This window comes from Meriones unguiculatus, chromosome X (genome assembly GCF_030254825.1).
Source record: "Meriones unguiculatus strain TT.TT164.6M chromosome X, Bangor_MerUng_6.1, whole genome shotgun sequence".
Classification (NCBI taxonomy): Eukaryota; Metazoa; Chordata; class Mammalia; order Rodentia; family Muridae; genus Meriones; species Meriones unguiculatus.
Genome location: NC_083369.1, coordinates 120,681,439 through 120,699,056, shown reverse-complemented (window position 1 = coordinate 120,699,056; position 17,618 = coordinate 120,681,439).

Below are 17,618 nucleotides of genomic sequence, written 5' to 3'. Positions count from 1 at the left end.
TGGATCGCATTTGGTGGGAGGAGAGAACTGATTCCGGAAAGCTGTCCTTTGACATCCACATGTACTCTCTAGCACTCCAGTTCCAGGGGATCTGACACTCTCCTGAACTATGTGGGCAACTGTGCTGAGATACACAGACCAACACATACACACACACACATACACACACACACACACACACACACACACACACACATAAATAGGTATGATTTTTTTAAATTAGTGCAAACAGTAGCAAATATAATTGAACTAAGTTTGAAGTCAAGGAACAGATATCACAATAAAATAAAACAGATAGATCCCAGAACACAGCAATGCCCTGGCTTAAAGGCAATCTATTCGCATCATCCTAAGTATAGGTTCAACCAGTGCTTTGGCACATCTACAACTAGGGATGCTCTTCATAGGAAAGGCGTAACAGCTAGATCTCTTAGAAAAGCACAGGTGTCTGGATATAGTTCAGTTAGCAGAGTTCCTGCCTGACATGCACAAAGCCCTGGGTTTGATCCCTGGCACCATCTAAACTGGATGTATGAGCACACAAGTATAATCCCAGTTTGCAGGAGATAGAGGTGAGAGGATTGAAAGGATCAGAAGTCCACTTGGCTATATAGTGAATTGAGGCTAGCCTTGGACACATGAGGCCTTATCTAAGAAAGAAAGAAAGAAAGAAAGAAAGAAAGAAAGAAAGAAAGAAAGAAAGAAAGAAAGAAAGAAAGAAAGAAAGAAAGAAAGAAAGAAAGAAAGAGAAAGAGAGAGAGAGAGAGAAAGAAAGAAAGAAAGAAAGAAAGAAAGAAAGAAAGAAAGAAAGAAAAGAAAAGAAAGAAAAAAGAAAGAAAGAAAGAAAAGAATAAAAAGAAAGAAACGGGCTGGAGAGATGGCTCAGTGGTTAAAAGCACCGTTTGCTCTTCCAAAGGACCTGGGTTCAGTTCCCAGCTTCTCACAACTTTCTGTAATGCCAGTTTCCAGGGATCGGAAACCTTCACACTAATGCACATAAAATAAAATAAAAGAATTAAAAAAAGAAAGAAAGAGCCAGGGGTGATGGTGTATACCTTTAATCCTTTTAAAGCACTGAGGGAGACAGAGGCAAGCAGATCACTGTGAGTTCCAGGCAAGCCTGGTCTACAAATCAAGTCCAGGACAGCCAAGGCTACACAGAGAAACCTTGTCTCAAAATAAATAAATAAATACAAACAAAACAAAATAAACAAGAAAAAAAGAAAATGGAAAAAGAAAAGAAGGGAAGCTAAAAACTACTGAAGATATTTTCAAAAGCCTCCACCTAACCATCTGCGTTTTACACAACTATGGTGTTCTGTTATTTTCTAACATTATTTTCAAATTACAGTTACAAATAATGGCCATAGTGATGGGGTAAAGCATGGCTAGAGTCTCCTTGGAAACCAGTAGTTAGTTCAGATTATCAGCCATCTCGTCATAATGTCAGGAAAATAAAAAAGAAGGCAGGTCTTAAATGAGCAGGAAAGCAAATGATTGTCATTCGGGAAGTTTGGTTGTCTGGGACTCAGCCATGTAAGGATGTAAATAAAACTTCATGTCTTAGACAGTGGTGGATGATGATAATAACCTATTCTGTGGAAATAGGTGGGGATCTACAATGAGATGGGCCTCTGAAAAGCAACCATTAACCGAATCCTCTGGTTTCATTTGATACTGTGTTTATTTATTTGCCTTTTGTGCTCCAGTCTTTAGAAAACTCTTGTACAATGTTTCAGTCTTACCTCATCTATTCTAGAAGGTACCCTGGAATGGCTGATGTATTTAGACCAAAGAATCCCTTTCTTCTTAGGCAGGCAGAAGCTCATTAAACCATCCTTCATTATCTCCCCCTACACTCTCTGGGCTTCTGCAAGGTTAATAGATGCTGACAAATAAAACACATAGAGCATCAAAAGTAGGCACCTGCCTAGTAATCAGGGTTGAATTGTACAATTAGCTCAGGAACACAGAGCTAACAATTGTTCTCCACTGGATGGTCTAAAAAGGAGAGGGGGGGGAGAATTAACCTCTGGAAAAGGATGAATTTCAAGGGAATCAAAGTACATCACAAACTAGATTCTTACACATGAAACAGAATAATAGAATAGTGGTCACACAAAAGAAAAAAGAATGTGGGCTCTGGAAGAGTGTCCAAATGCTGCATGAAACAATGGTGCAATAGAGTGGTGGAGAGTGAGAACACAACCTCAAACCTTCTAGACTTGTGTTTTTGCTCTGCCATTCACTATCTGGGTAACTTTGTACTTTAGTTCTATGCCTTATTTTGTTTACCTGTAAAATAAGTTACCTCACACACTTGGCAATTAAATGGCTAATATATGCACAGCTGACATGCTACGGACCACTATTTTTTGTAATTAAGCCTAGCTTCTTAAAGCAGAACATTTTGGCAGCTTTTTCTTTTCTGCATGGATTTGTTCATTTCTCCTGTTGTCACAGGCAGTTTTGCTGCTGGTCCCCTCCCCTCTTCCCTTCTTCTTTGACTCTTCCTATAGCCTCTTCAAACACCCCCTCCCTAAAGAATGCCCTTTCGCAAGCTGCTTTGAAGCATGTACACGTCAAGACTCAATAGCCCTTTCCATCCCAGCACCCATGATTGCTTGCTCTTCCAGGAACTCCTGCTTTGCTAATGAAAAATAGCCAGGGCCAGGGGACAGGTTTTGTTCTGTAGAGATTTTCAGATGTAAAATAACATCTGTTCTACCACAATCGTTTGTGAGAAATCCAAACTGCTCATCTTCACCTCAGGCCAAAAACACATTCTTTCAGATCACTGACTATGCCCTAATTAATTTTTTGGCTGAGTTTAACTTCATCAGTGACCTGGAGATTTATAAAAATCTTCATTTACCTTACTTTGTACAACATTGACATCCTCAGCCAGACTTCCTAATAACAGCCATCACTACATACTTCAAATCTTCAGATCTCATACATGAAATCTTTTAATAATTGTATTTTCTTTTTAAGTTTTTGTTTGTTTGTTTTTGAGACAAGGTCTCAGTCTGTAGCCATGGCTGGCCTGCAATTGGCGATCTAGGCCAGGGTAAACTTGAATATACAAAGATATGCTCGCCTCTGTTTCCCAAGGGGTGGGATTAAAGAGCAGGCCACCCAATGCAGCCTTGTAAATAGTTGTAATTTTTGTCCTCTGTTCCCAGCTCCCTTCCTTACTCTCCACAAGTTCCTAAGGAGACAAATGTAGCCAAGCAAAATTACCAGTGCCAGGGCTAGGGTTGTAGGCCAAAGTCACACTGACCTCACATGCACAGAGCCTGCATTTAGTTCCCACCACTGTAAAAGAATAACTAAATTGTGTGGGTTATTGTGTGTATTCCCGTAACCCCAGTCCTCAGCAGGCACAGATGGGAGAATCACTGCAACTTCCAGGTCAGTCTGGCCCAGATGCTAAGCTTTAGGCCATCTCGAACTATGTACTCAAAACCTTTTCTCAAGACAACAATCACAGCAAAGAACATCAGACCGAAAAACAATCATATATCAAAGCCACTTAGGGAAAACCTACCAAGAAGTTCATATTAAACATTTTCATAAGCTAAGAGCTAGAGATATGGCTCAATGGATAAAGAGGACCAACTACTCTTACAAAGGACCAAAGATCAATTTCCAGCACCCACATGGCAACTCACAACCATCTGCAATTCCAGTCCCAGGGAATCTGATGCCCTCTTCTGACCTCTGTAAGCACCCGGCGTGCACGTGGTGAACATACACACATGCAGGAAAAACCTTTATAAGCATAAAAAAATTAATTAATTAATCTAAAAAAATTTCATTAAAAATTGCATAAGCCAAATAGAACTTTCACAAAAATTGTCTGACTCAGTGAGCGTATTATCACAGAGCTTGTCCTCTGAGGTTAAATAAGAGGCCAGTGTAGGCGCCAGTGAGATCACTCGGTGGATCAAGGTACTACTGTTGAGCCTGACAATCTAGTTGAATCCACAGAGCCCACAAGATGGAAGGACAGAGCCCACTCCCATAAAGTTGTCTTATTTCCACACATGTGCGATGGCATGCGCTTTTTTCCACCTCCTCGAAAAAAATAAAATAAAATAAAAATCAACATATTTTTTTAAAACTAGAGAAATTCTTAAAGAGACATGGAGAGAGAGAGAGAGGCCCATTCTTCTACAATAAGGAGCATGAGAATGGCTGCAATCCAGAGCCAGGGCCAGCATAGCTAAATGACAGTTGTGTGTTCACACTACGTTCTTGTATATGAGCCACTGGATAGCATTACAAGCCATTCCCAGCCACTCTTGATAAAACTTCAGAATCAAATTGGAATAAAAGAAGCAGAAAACACAATGATTCATGGCCAAGTAATTTTCAGGTATTTTTCAGTAGAAGTCACTGAAGCCTAAGTATAAGTACTTCAGTTTTCAGCACCCCATGTGAGACTATGAGCTTCAGGAGTGCAAAGATTTGCACTATTCTCTTTTGTTTTGGTTTTGCTTTGGTTTTTGGTTTTTGAGGTCTTTTTGTTTGGTTGGTTGATTGCTTGTTGGTTTTTGTTTGATTGGTTGTTTGTTGTTTTTTTGTTTGATTGTTTGTTTTTGAGAAAAGGTTTCTCTGTGGAGCCTTGGCTGTCCTGAACTTTCTTTGTAGACCAGGCTGGCCTCAAACTCACAGAGACCCCCTGCCTTTGCCTCTCTGAGTGCTGGGATTAAAGGCATGTACAATTGTATGCCCAGGACATAGGGCATTAATTATATATTTGTTGGGGGAATAGATGACTGCATCCTGAATTTTGTTTGTTTGTTTGTTTGAGATAGGGTCTCCTATATCCCAGACTGGCATTGAACTTGCTATGAAGCCTATGATAATCTTGAACAACTGATTTTTTTTGTGCCTCTATCACCTTAGTTCTGGGATTATAGGTATGTACTGTAACACTAAATTGATGTGGTGGTGAGGATGGAGTCTAGGGTTTCATGGTTACTAGTCAAGCAAGCATTCTACCAACTGAGCCACATACTCAACCCTTACATCCTTAATTTTACACTCCAGAATACTCTATTTTCCCATGTCAATAATTCCTGTAGAAAATCTGATAAAGTTTTTACTATGTATTTTTAAAGTTTAAATCTGGAGCTGGAGAGATGGTTCAATGGCTAAGAGCACTTGTTGCTCTTTCAGAGGACCCGAGTTTGATTCTGAGCACCCACATATCAACTTACAACTCTTTGTAACTCCAGTTCCAGGGAATTCTATAGGTACCAGGCATGCACATGGTGCACAAAATATGCAGGCAAAGCACTCATACACATAAAACACAATAAATGTTTTTTAAAATTTTAATTCTTAAATTTTAATGAAGTAAATTAATAATCAGTCCCAAAAAATCAGAAATACTTTGTGAATGAATGCCTAGGCCAAGGAGCTCAGTCATGCATACATATATATGTGTGTGTGTGTGTGTGTGTATGTATGTATGTATGTATATACACATACATATATATAACAGTATTTCCCATTGTTGCAAATCATTCTTCGATTATAACTTGACAAATCTGGAGAGATTTTAATCTAATGTAACTTCAAAGCTTGCTATAAAACATTCGCTGTGGTTTGAATGCAGAGGCAGTCTGAGGTTCCTGTGAACTGTGCTTTGTGGCTGCATATGTAATGCAGCTATGAGCTCCATGCTCCTGCACCCGAACCTTCCTGCTTTGCTAGACTCTATCCCTTTACCCACGGGCCAAGATAAACTGCTTCTCCTTTGAGATGTGATTTTTCCTGTACAGAGTCAAGCCCAATTATTTTGGCAAGGTCTCGTGTATACCAACTTAGCTTCCAACTGTCCACGCAATACTTTCACCTTACTTAGTCAATTCTTTTACACCAGGGATTTTTTTCTTAGTTGTAAATTTTTGCTCTGAATTTCCATTTCTCATATAATGCCAAGCTTTTTATTATTGGCATTTTATCATTTGTTCCAGTAACTGATAAAATGATAGCTTTCCCTTTCTCCTCCTTTGCAGTATTATTTCCTGCTCTGCTCCATACATGTAGACAATTTTGCTCTACAGTCCCTCCATAACCACCTTCCCCAAGTGATTATCTTCCTCATTATGGCTCCAGAAACTATGATGTTAAGGGGCTGTAGCCTGAAATCCCTGAAACCTTGAGCCGAAAATAAACATCTCTTTCTTTCAAGTTGTTTTCTCAGGTATTTTTTTCATAGTGATGAAAAATCTAATATAGTACACTTGTGATTGTAACAAAATGCTTAATTCAAATTGAGTTAAACAACTGGAATTTTTTCTTCTTTTTCAAGATAGCCCTGGCTGTGTTGATATCTTTTTGTGTAGCCCTGGCTGTCCTGGAAGTCTTTCTGTAGATCAGGTTGGCCTCGAACTCAAAGATTTACCAGCCTCTGCCTCCCAAGTGCTGGAATTAAAGGTGTGTGCCACCATGCCTGGCTTAAACAAAGGAAATTTTTTGAACAATATAAATAAAGGTTCAGGGATGAGGACAGTTCAAAGCAAAGTTTACTCAGGGTTCCAGCTCTGTTTCTATGTAATATGTTTAGCTCTGTCTGCCATTCATATTGGATTCATCTTCAAGCTGCCATCCCTCATTATTGTAAAATGGTTACCAAAGCAACAAGGCTATCTATTTCCCCTTGTACATCCCAGGAAAAGAAATCGTGCTGCTTTCTATCACCATGGAAAAGAAGTCCCAGGCTCTAACTAACTGAGATATTATTGGTTCAGTTTTTGTGATCACCACATGCTGAGTAGCTTCAGCCTGGCAAAGGAATAGATTGTCTCGATTGGTGAACATTAATTATGGTGGACTTGAAATTGGTGATGGAAACTATTTCAAATGTCAAATGACAACTTATAAAGGATGTTCACTGCAGGAAATAATAGTATAGGGTCAAGTCTGAAGGTCAATAGAAGGGTGTTGGCTGAGCATATTCAAGTCTCTGGGTTCTATTCCCAGCACCATAAAATTAGGGGGTAGGGGTAGAAGTAAAAGAAGACTGGAGATATGTCTCAGTCAGTAAACTGTTTGCTGTGCAAGCAAGATAATGCAAGTTTGGATCTCCAGCACTTAAATAAATAGATAAAAAAATAAATAACTGTAGCAACATGTTTCTGTGGTCTCAGTGCTGAGAGAAAGGACAGGCAGATCCTTGGAGTTCACTGGTCAGTCTGCCTACCTGAATTGGTGACTTCTAGTTTCAGTAAGAGACACTGTCACAAAATATGGGGGACAAAGGTCTAAGAAAGTCATTTAACATCAATCTGGCCTCTACATGCACATGTACATATACACAGGAAAACATATAATCACATAAACCACATAAAAGAAAATTAAACCAACAGTATATATAGTAACTATATATTTTGTTTATTAACCAAATACTCTTGATAGCCTAAAGAATGTCTTTTTTAAAAGTTTATGCAAACCTGGCATGGTGTCCCACACCTGTAACCTCAGCATTCAGGGAGGCATAGGCAGGCAGGTCTCTCTGAGTTCAAGGCCAGCCTGGCCTACGAAGTGAGTCCAGGATAGGCAAGGCTACACAGAAAAACCCTGCCTCAAAAAACAAACCAAAAATGTTATATGCATTAATGTTTATTTTTATCTCTGTAGTTTATGAAAACATATTACATACAATAGCAAGTACTATAGAACTGTTGAGACAGCTCAGCGACTAAGAGCACTTGCTGTGTCGCAGAGGACTGGGGTTTAATTCCCACCTCCCACATGTTGGCTCACTACCATCTATTGCTCCAGTTTCAGGTACTCCAATGCCCTCTCCCGGCCTCTGTAAGTCCTGAATGCACGTGGCACACCTACAGGCAAACAAGCAAAAATATGTATGTATGATCATACATATAAGATAAAATAAAATGCATTTTTAAAAATAGTAAATACTATACAAACTTAAGCGTGCAACTACTGAGAAGTATTTTAAATGTTATCTATATAAACCAGTACTCTCTTGATTATCATATAACTAAAAAGAATTGTAGTCATAAAGAACACATAATGGCATGAGGACCCATACATTATACTTTATATTTTAAAGCAAACTGTAATATCAACTGAATACAAAATTCTGTTAGTACTAATCTTAGACAAAAACATGGGAAGATGAAGACAGTCATGTTTGGGCAAGGGAATGAAAGGTATTTTTTTCTTCTAACATTGCACTGAGGTGCTCTATAGGGAGGGCTTACATGGGGGAGAGTGGAGTGAGTGGGGGTGGCAATGCATAGCTCCAAGAGTAAGTAGAAAACAATAGTTTGTTTTTTTTTTTTTTTCATTCCATTTCTGTCTTGAATGCAGAGAAGGTATAGCCGAAGCCATTCTGGAAACAAAGGAGAAGAAGTCTTCTAGTACCTGCCTTGTGTTTATTATTATCCAAACGTTATTTTCAGGAAGAAACCAAGTTTATTTAGCATTGCAAAAGAAGTCATGGGCATGGCAGAACCAGAAGCAACACCTGTCCCCAGAGAAATGCATATGGTTAAAGTAATTATAGACTAGAAAATGGAATAAGGCACGTACACAAAGAAATTTATAAAAATAACAAGCAGCATGCATAAAAGTAAAACATATGAAATTTCAAAGTGAGATACCAGGACAAATTCAACAGAGAGATGATGGTACTTTCGGGGCTTTAGTGATGGGAGAGGACCAGGAGTGGTGTCTCAAATGGCGCCCTACTTCTTCCAGCTGAAATACTGGGTACTATGGATTGGAGAGGGCAGGGATAGTCATTGTCTTATTATGTACACAACATCAAGTCCACCAGGCTTCAATGGACAGTTCCAAACCCATAGTCACGTAAATAACACTAGTTAAACTCAGAGCATCAGAAAACAGAAATACATGAATGTGGGAAGTGGGCTTGTTCAGAGAAGGTGGAAGTAAGAGAGGTGGGAATGAGGTAAGAGAGAGAGGTATGAGAATAATCAAAATGCATTTTGTATGTGTATGTATATGTATATGAAATTTTCAAATGGCTAATCAAATCAATAAAAAACAACAACAAAGAAAGGAAAGACAGGAAATGTTTTAATATTCATAGAAAGTGAGAAGAGCAGGAATTGAATGGGAAAATGCATTGTGATCTTTCATAAGTATACCAAATACTGCTGGGCAGTGGTGGTGTAAGCCTTTTAATTCCAGCCTTTAGGAAACAGAGAAAGGTGATCTTTGTGAATTCAAGGCCAGCCTGGTCTACAGAGACAGTTCCAGGACAGCCAGGGCTACACAAAGAGAAACGTGTCTCAGAAAAAAAAAATAAATAAATAAATAAAAGTTTCAGTTACTCTGAGATTGTTTTACTTATCCTGCAAACCTTTATGTTTGGTTCATTCGTGATCCTCCCAAGAAATCCCAGGGAATGTCTTTCACACATTTGCCCATAGATACATAATGATAACCACGTCACGACAGCATCAAGGATCGTCTCAATTTCAAAGACATTAAACATGAGGGAATAGACAAGAATCAATGAAATTCAGAAGTGTAAGGAAGTGTAAGGAGTTGAGGACTCTCTATATATAATCTAAATCACAGATTGAACGTTCTAAAGAATACAGCTTTGATTACATCATTCTACTGAACAACTGCCATAGCTTCTACCTGCCACTGCCTAAAAACTCTTGGATTTGTCTTAAAGGTCCTTGTTATAGTTACTTTTCTATTGCTCTGACAAAATACTATGACCAAGGCAATTTATGTAAGAAAGGATCTTAATTGGGCTTCACCTGTTTCAGAAGGTTAGTGTCCATGACCGAGAAGCAAAGGCATGACAGCAGGAACAGCTGAGAACTACCAGCTTGATCTCTAAGTAGGAGGCAGAGGGCCACAGTGGAAATGGTGTGAATCTTCTGAAACCTCAATGGCAGTGCTGCACCTCTCTTCCAACAAAGCTATATCACCTAATTCTTCCCAAATATTCCTACCAACTGAAGAGCAAGTATTCAAACATATGAGCCTATGGTGGGGGACATTCTCATTCGGTATTCTGCAGCCTAATTAGAACTACCTCACCAACCTTATATTCCATAAATCATACCCTGAACATAACAATAGGGAGACAGGCAGAAAACTATTTTAATATATATTGAAGACGTGTAGAAAGAAGGGGAAGAAAACATACTTGAAAATATTGTCATACATTTAAAATTGGAATTTTGGAAGGACAAAAGAGATATGAAAAAGGATCATGCAGAACATACAGATATGAAAAAATAATAAGCCAGCGATAGCGGCACAGGTCTTGATTTTGTCTTAAAGTGGTAGAGAACTTGTCTAGTATGAGTCAATTCCTGACTCCCTGTGTTCAATCTGCAGTGTTTAAAAAAACAAAACAAAAACCAGCAGGTCAAAACTAAAACCTTAAATGTTGGGTTAGCCAGAAGATTATAGATAAGAACAAGTATCTAGGGCTTGGGCTTTGAAACCAGAAAGGGGCATTCATTCCCCTTACAGTAGATAGCTGAAGCAGTATTTCACTGGCCATTTGAAGCCCTCAGTCAATATGAAGAGTAATGTTTGAGTCCAAACTCTTCAATTCAGCTGGCATCTGATGGGCTGAACTTTTCGGAGCAACCAATGTCCCATAGCTACCTGCAGATGTAGAGACACAACCTCTTAAGAGAAAAGCTTCTCAAATTTAGCCTCTGGAGACCCGCACAGTCAGAGATCAATCAATGAAGTGACCATGAAAATTGTGTAGAAACTCACAAACCTTGTTAATGAAGGGTACCTAGACTGTCCCACAAATCACCCACATCCTCTTTCTGCCACAGTGACTTGGGAAGGAAATGAGCACAGGTTCTGGCCTACTTGGCAATTATTAATGGCCAGATGCTCACACTTGAGAAAGCCTGCAATTGCATGGCAAAATAAAATCCCTAGCAATAGAGAAAACTCAAGAAGCCATTTTATCATCTAAATGGGCATTTAAAAGATGTGATAACTGCTTTGAGCAGGCAAGGAGAGAATTATCTGGATTTTACAAAATGCATATATTTGTGATAGCTACAAATGCTCTCAGAGCTTGTAATATGCTCCCCAAATAAATGTAACAGACTTATTAAATATTAATGTACCTGGCCATTTTTATTTTATGAAACTGGTCAGTCTTTTTATCTTAATGTTTACATAAATGAATGAGCAATTTTATTAAGGCAATTTTATGCAATTTTAAAAGGTCACAACAATGCTTTCAAAGCATACAGCTTTTAACTGAGTAGTGTAACTTACCTATTTGGCATACTGAACAAATGACATATTAAATAGGTTTCTTTACAACTGAGTTTAGCTCAAATTTTCATGATTTTCTTTGTACTTCAACTTTTAAAATTCCAAGTGTAGTTTATCTTCATTAAGTGAAAAAAAATTTTTTTTCACAATAACACCAAACTATCACTGCAATATTACCACTGAAAAGAAAGTGTTATAGGGTTTTTAAACAGGCTCTGGAAAGTAAATGAATAATAACAAGAGCAGAAACTTTATTAAGATAGGTTCACTCTCACTTTTAAAGACTGAGGTTCCACCTACAATGATTCTACATAGAGAATATTCTGAGCAATACAATATTAAATATGCTGCCACCACCTCCGGACTGATTAAAAGGCGAATTAAAGTGTCATGAAGTCATCTTGCTAACTCTCAGGCTGGCGCTTCTCTCGCTGTAATGTGCATGCCAAACACCTGCGAGTCTTGTTAAAATGTAGATTGTGATTCTGTGCTTCGTGGTGGAACTCGTGATTCTGCATTTCCAACAAGTTCCCAAGAGGTGCTCCCACTACAATTTGAACAGCAAAGCTTTAGGCTAAGAGAGACTGTATATTCTGGAGGAGATTTGATCCCAACATGTCTTTTGCCCCTCCTTCTTTCACCCATACTCATAAAACGTCAACAAAAATTTAAGGCATTTCCCCTGGACAGGATTGTTTCCGTCTGTTCTCATTGCTATACATTAGATAATGACTTTAGGGACACTCACCCCATATCAAACATAGGGAAGTTCATAAATTTGTCTTCATTGGTTGATATTTTAAAATAACAGCCCTATTGAAATATAATGCACATATCATAAAATTCACCCTTTTAAAGTATATAACTCAGTGGTTTTAGTATATTCATGGAGCTGTGAAACCATCACTACGTTCTAATTTTACAACACATATCACTTCCACATGAAAACCAGTATTCATGGCTCATCACCTCCTGTCCCCCATGACCGCTCCAATTACAGACACCTACCAATCTTTACTTTCCGTTTCTAAGGATTAGCATATTTGCCATGTAATCTTTTGAGAAGGGCTTCTTCACATCACATTTTATGTTTAAAGCTCATATGTGTTAAAGCATGTATCAATACTTCATGCCTTTCTATAACTAAACACATTCCATTGCATGGCTATTTTATTTGGTCCTTTGTCAGGTGGTGGACATTGAGCTGCTTCCGTTTGAGGGGCCATTGTGAGTCATTCTACAAAGCTTTGTTAAAATGTTTTGAAAGGATAAACTGGTCTAGAGCTCCTGTCTGCCTATCTGGGGTGAGGAGCTAATGCAAGAAGGCTGTCTACATGAGGCATCTGGCTTGCTCATGAGGGAGGCAGACACAGGCCTGATGAGACCCCCTAGTACAACTGCACATCAGAACTGGAGAACTGAGCACCGTCCGAGCAATACGCCTTTTTCCCACTCTCCCAGCTCTGTCCTTGGATTCTTTCCCTCCTTCCTTCCTTTCTTTCATTTCTACGATGTTATTTTTCTTTTCTTCTCTTCTCTTCTCTTCTCTTCTCTTTCCTTTTCTTCTCTTTTCTTTTTGAGACAGAGTCTCACCGTGTAACCCAGGCTGGCCTTGAATTTAGTATCCTCTGGCCTCTGCCTAAGTGCTAAGGCCAGTGCCACCAGCCCTGTTCTTCTCTTCTTCTTCTTCTTCTTCTTCTTCTTCTTCTTCTTCTTCTTCTTCTTCTTCTTCTTCTTCTTCTTCTTCTTCTTCTTCTTCTTCTATGTTTATTGCTGTGTTTTAGTGCCTCTCTAATCTATGAGGCAGATGGAGTTGAGAAAATATTTTATATTACATTTTACATTAAAATGTAAAGTATAATGTATGTATCCTCATGTCATTATGTGTTCCTTGTGATTCCACTTCTCATTGGTTATATAATGACCTACAGAGTATTGATTTACATAGATAATGTTTTTAAAAATATTTCTCAGTAGTTGCACACTAAAGTTGGTATAGTATATACTATTTTTAAATGTATTTTATTTTATCTTATATGTATGGAGATTTTTGCCTGCGTGCATGTATATATGGGCATCCCTCCAGAAAGAAAGTTGGATGATATTGTGAGTCTCCTACTTGATCAAGGTATCAGTTTGCCATAAAGTATGGTGTCCATGTGGCTCTCTGTTTAGCATATGGGAAAATATTCTGTTTATATTCCACAATAAATAGGTTCCTGAAGTCTTTACTGTGGAAGGGTGGTATGCACGCTGAACAGATGGGCATAAATGCTCCTAATATGCCCATTACATTGCAGAAAGGCATTTAAGGATAGCTTCTAAGATCACATCAAGATTATCACTTATTTTTTTTCCACTTCTCAGGCAATCCTCTCTGCTTCCCTGTACATCTGGGCCTATGCTGATAATGCAATTGTTGTCTAGTGGTTAGATTGAAAAGACAAGGTGAAGACTCCCAAAGGTGTTAACATGGAGTTAAAGGGGTTTGGGAGTGGGTGTTACTTAATCAGATGAGAGTCCTTTAAAAAGGCCATGGGCTAGTCTTAACGTGAAAAGCATATTGCTACTGGCCTTAAAAAAGGAAATGGTATGCAAATAGATCCATACTTATCACCCTGCACAAAACTAAAGTCCAAGTGGATTGAAGACCTCAACATAAATCCAGACACATTAAAGCGGTTAGAAGAAAAAGTGGGGAAGACCCTAGAACTCATTGGCAAAGGAGACAACTTCCTGAACAGAACACCAGCAGCACAGGCTCTAAGAGCAACAATCAATAAATGAGACCTCATGAAACTGAAAAGCTTCTGTAAAGCAAAGGACACTGTTATCAAAACAAAATGAATGCTTACAGATTGGGAAAGAATCTTCACCAACCCTTCATCTGACACAGGGCTAATATCCAGTATGTATAAAGAACTAAAGAAGCTAAAAAGCAACAAACCAAGTAATTCAATTAAAAATGGGGTACAGAGCTAAACAGAGAATTCTCTGTAGAGGAATATCAAATGGCAGAGAAACACTTAAAGAAATCTAAACCTCATTAGCCATCAGGGAAATGCAAATCAAAACGACCCTGAGATTTCACCTTACACCCATCAGAATGGCCAACATCAAAAACTCAAGTGAAAAAAAAATGCTGGAGAGGTTGTGGAGAAATGGGAACCCTCCTCCACTGCTGGTAGGAATGTAAACTTGTACAACCACTCTGGAAATCAATCTGGCACATTCTCAGACAACTAGGAATAATGCTTCCTCAAGATCCAGCCATACCACTCCTAGGCATATATCCAAAAGAGGCTCAAGTACATAATAAGGGCATTTTCTCAACCATGTTTGTAGCAGCTTTATTTGCAATAGCCAGAAGCTGGAAACAACCCAGATGCCCCTCAACTGAAGAATGGATACAGAAATTGTGGTACATCTACACAATGGAATATTACTCAGCAATGAAAAACAAGGAAATCATGAAATTTGCAGGCAAATGTTGGGAACTAGAAAGGATCATCCTGAGTGAGCTCTCCCAGAAACAGAAAGACACACACGGTATATACTCACTCATATAGACATATAATATAGGATAAACCTACTAAAATCTGTACATCTAAAGAAACTAATCATATGGGAGGACTCTGACTAAAATGCTCAATCCCCATCCCAAAAGGCAAAGGGGATGGACATCAGAAGAAGAAGAAAAAAAAACAGGAAACAAGTTAGGAACCTGCCACAGAGGGGCTCTGAAAGGCTTTGCCCTGCAGACTATCAAAGCACATGCTCAGATTTATGGCCAACTCTTGGGCAGAGAGCATGGAATCTTATGTAAGAAGTGGGAAATAGTAAGATCTAGAGAGGACAGGAACTCCACAAGGAGAGCAACAGAAGCAGAAAGTTTGAACACAGGGGTCTTTCCCTCATACTCCAACCAAGGACCATGCATGGAGATAACCTAGAACCCCTGCACAGATGTAGCCCATGGCAGCTCCAAGTGGATACCCTAGTAAGGGGGACAGGGACGGTATCTGACATGAACTCAGTGGCTGGCTCTTTGATCGCCTCCTTCTGTGGGGGGAACAGCCTTACCAGGCCACAGAGAAGGACAATGCAGCCATTCTTGATGAGAACTGATAGGCTAGGGTCAGATGGAAGGAGAGGAGGACCGTCCCTATTAGTGGACTTGAAGAAGCAAATGGTTTGTTGGGACATGAGTATGGAGAAAGCAGTCATTAAGAAATGAGGCACAAAGAAATGAATTCTACTAATGACAATGGGAAGCTTAGAAGTAGATCTTAGTCAGGCATCCAAGTGAAAATGAATTCTTGTTAACACTGTGGTGCCAGTCTTGTAAGAAGTTGAGTAGGGAATACTATTAACCTGGGCCTGCTCTTTTGAGTAATGGAAACCATAAGTTAGTGACTGTGTATTATTTTAATCCACTAAGTTTGTTGCTCTGTGAACTATAGAAAACTAGTATGAGGGTGGTGGGTGCAAGGTTTTCATGGGCCAGGATAGGCTTGAATTCCTGCTATGGGGCTGTGGGATGATTTGAGTACTTGTTTGCCCCAACAATTCACTTTAAGATTTAATTGCCATTGTCAAGGATTAAGAGATGGACCTTTAATAGATGATTACGAATCTTCCTTTGTGGTGCATTTAATGCCTTAGTATGGTTCTCAAGAGCAGGCGTGTCTCTTGACACTTTTGTCCTGTCACACAGGGAACAGTACTCTCTTTCTCTAGAGGATTTGGCACTCAAAGCACCATCTTGATGCACTGGCACCCTTCAACAGACTCTGAACTGCTTTGAGCTTGGACTTCCCAGTCACAACTGTGAGCAACATGCATCTGTTCTTCATGTACATTTCAGGTATTCTGTTATAAGAGTACAAAGCAGACTGGAAGGCCACTTCCTTTCCTTTAAATAGGATAAGCCTTCTCTGTGATGAAGGCAAAGATTGCTTGGTACTAGACCGTCTAAACCTGGTATGTCAGGTGTTTAGAGTATTGGTACAGGAAAGCTACCTTTCAACACACACACACACACACACACACACACACACACACACACCATGAAAAGGTGTAATTTTGCCTGATGGAAAGAGAAGTTCGATATTCTGATGTGCTACTGAGATTGTTTGAAAGCCTCACTCTGGGACTTGTTTACTAGGTGAATGAATGTTCATGCAAACTGTGATAAGTGCTTGAGTGCCTTTCATAGAACCCAGCTTTCTTCCTGCCTTTGCCCTCACCGATACCTCTGAGTTTTCCCGTCTCCCAGGATGAATTCAAACTTGGTTTATAGGAAAGGATGACTTTGACTTCCCTGCCTCCACCTCCCCAATTCGAGGATTACAGGAGTGCTCTATCATGCCCCAGTTCATACAGCGCTGAGGACTGAACATGGGGCTTTGTGCCTGCTCTCCAAGTACCCCACCTACTGCGCTACCTCCATAACATCACAGAGAACTGATTTTTTAAGTAAAAATTATTGAGCACTTACCATGTGCCAAACCATTTTCATTCAGTGTGTCATTTCAACCTCTTATCTGCCGTATAAAAAAGTTACTATGTTTTAAAAGAGCATTTTAAGGTATAATTGACATATAATAAACTTCACATATTTAGAGTGTAAATTTGATGAGCTTTGACATATGTATGCACCCATGAAACTATTACCACAATCAAGATAATTAACATGCCTATCATCTCTAAGAGTTTCCTTGCCTCCCTTTGCATCTCTCTTTCCTGACCATTCCCAGCCTCCCTTCCCTCCCACCCCCTCCTCAAACAACTGCTGATCTGCTTTCCATCACCATAGATTAGTGCGCATTTTCTAGAGTTTTGTATAAATGGAATCATATGGCACATACTCTTTCTTGTCTGGCTTTTTTCACTGAACCTAATTAGTTTGGGATTCATCCAAGCAGATATGTGTGTGTGTGTGTGTGTGTGTGTGTGTGTGTATCAACATCCCAGTCCTTACAATAGCTTCATTGAGAGATAATTCACATACATTTCAGTTCTCTTATTTAAAATGTTTGATTCAAAAATTTTAGTTTATTCCATACTTTAAATTATGGTAAAACATATATAACAAAAATTTCCTGTTCTAGTCTGCTTCTTTTATTAATGAGTGGTATTCCACTGTATGGCTCTACCACAATTTGTTTATTCAATCAGTTAGGTAATGTGATAGCCACACTCATTTTAAAAATGAGGAAAAATGAAACCTGGAGAAAAGTTATTTTATTTCTCTAAAATCCTGGAAAAACAAACAATGCTAGTATACAAACTTAGGTCTGTCCAATGCTGTTAACAATGTCCTTAAC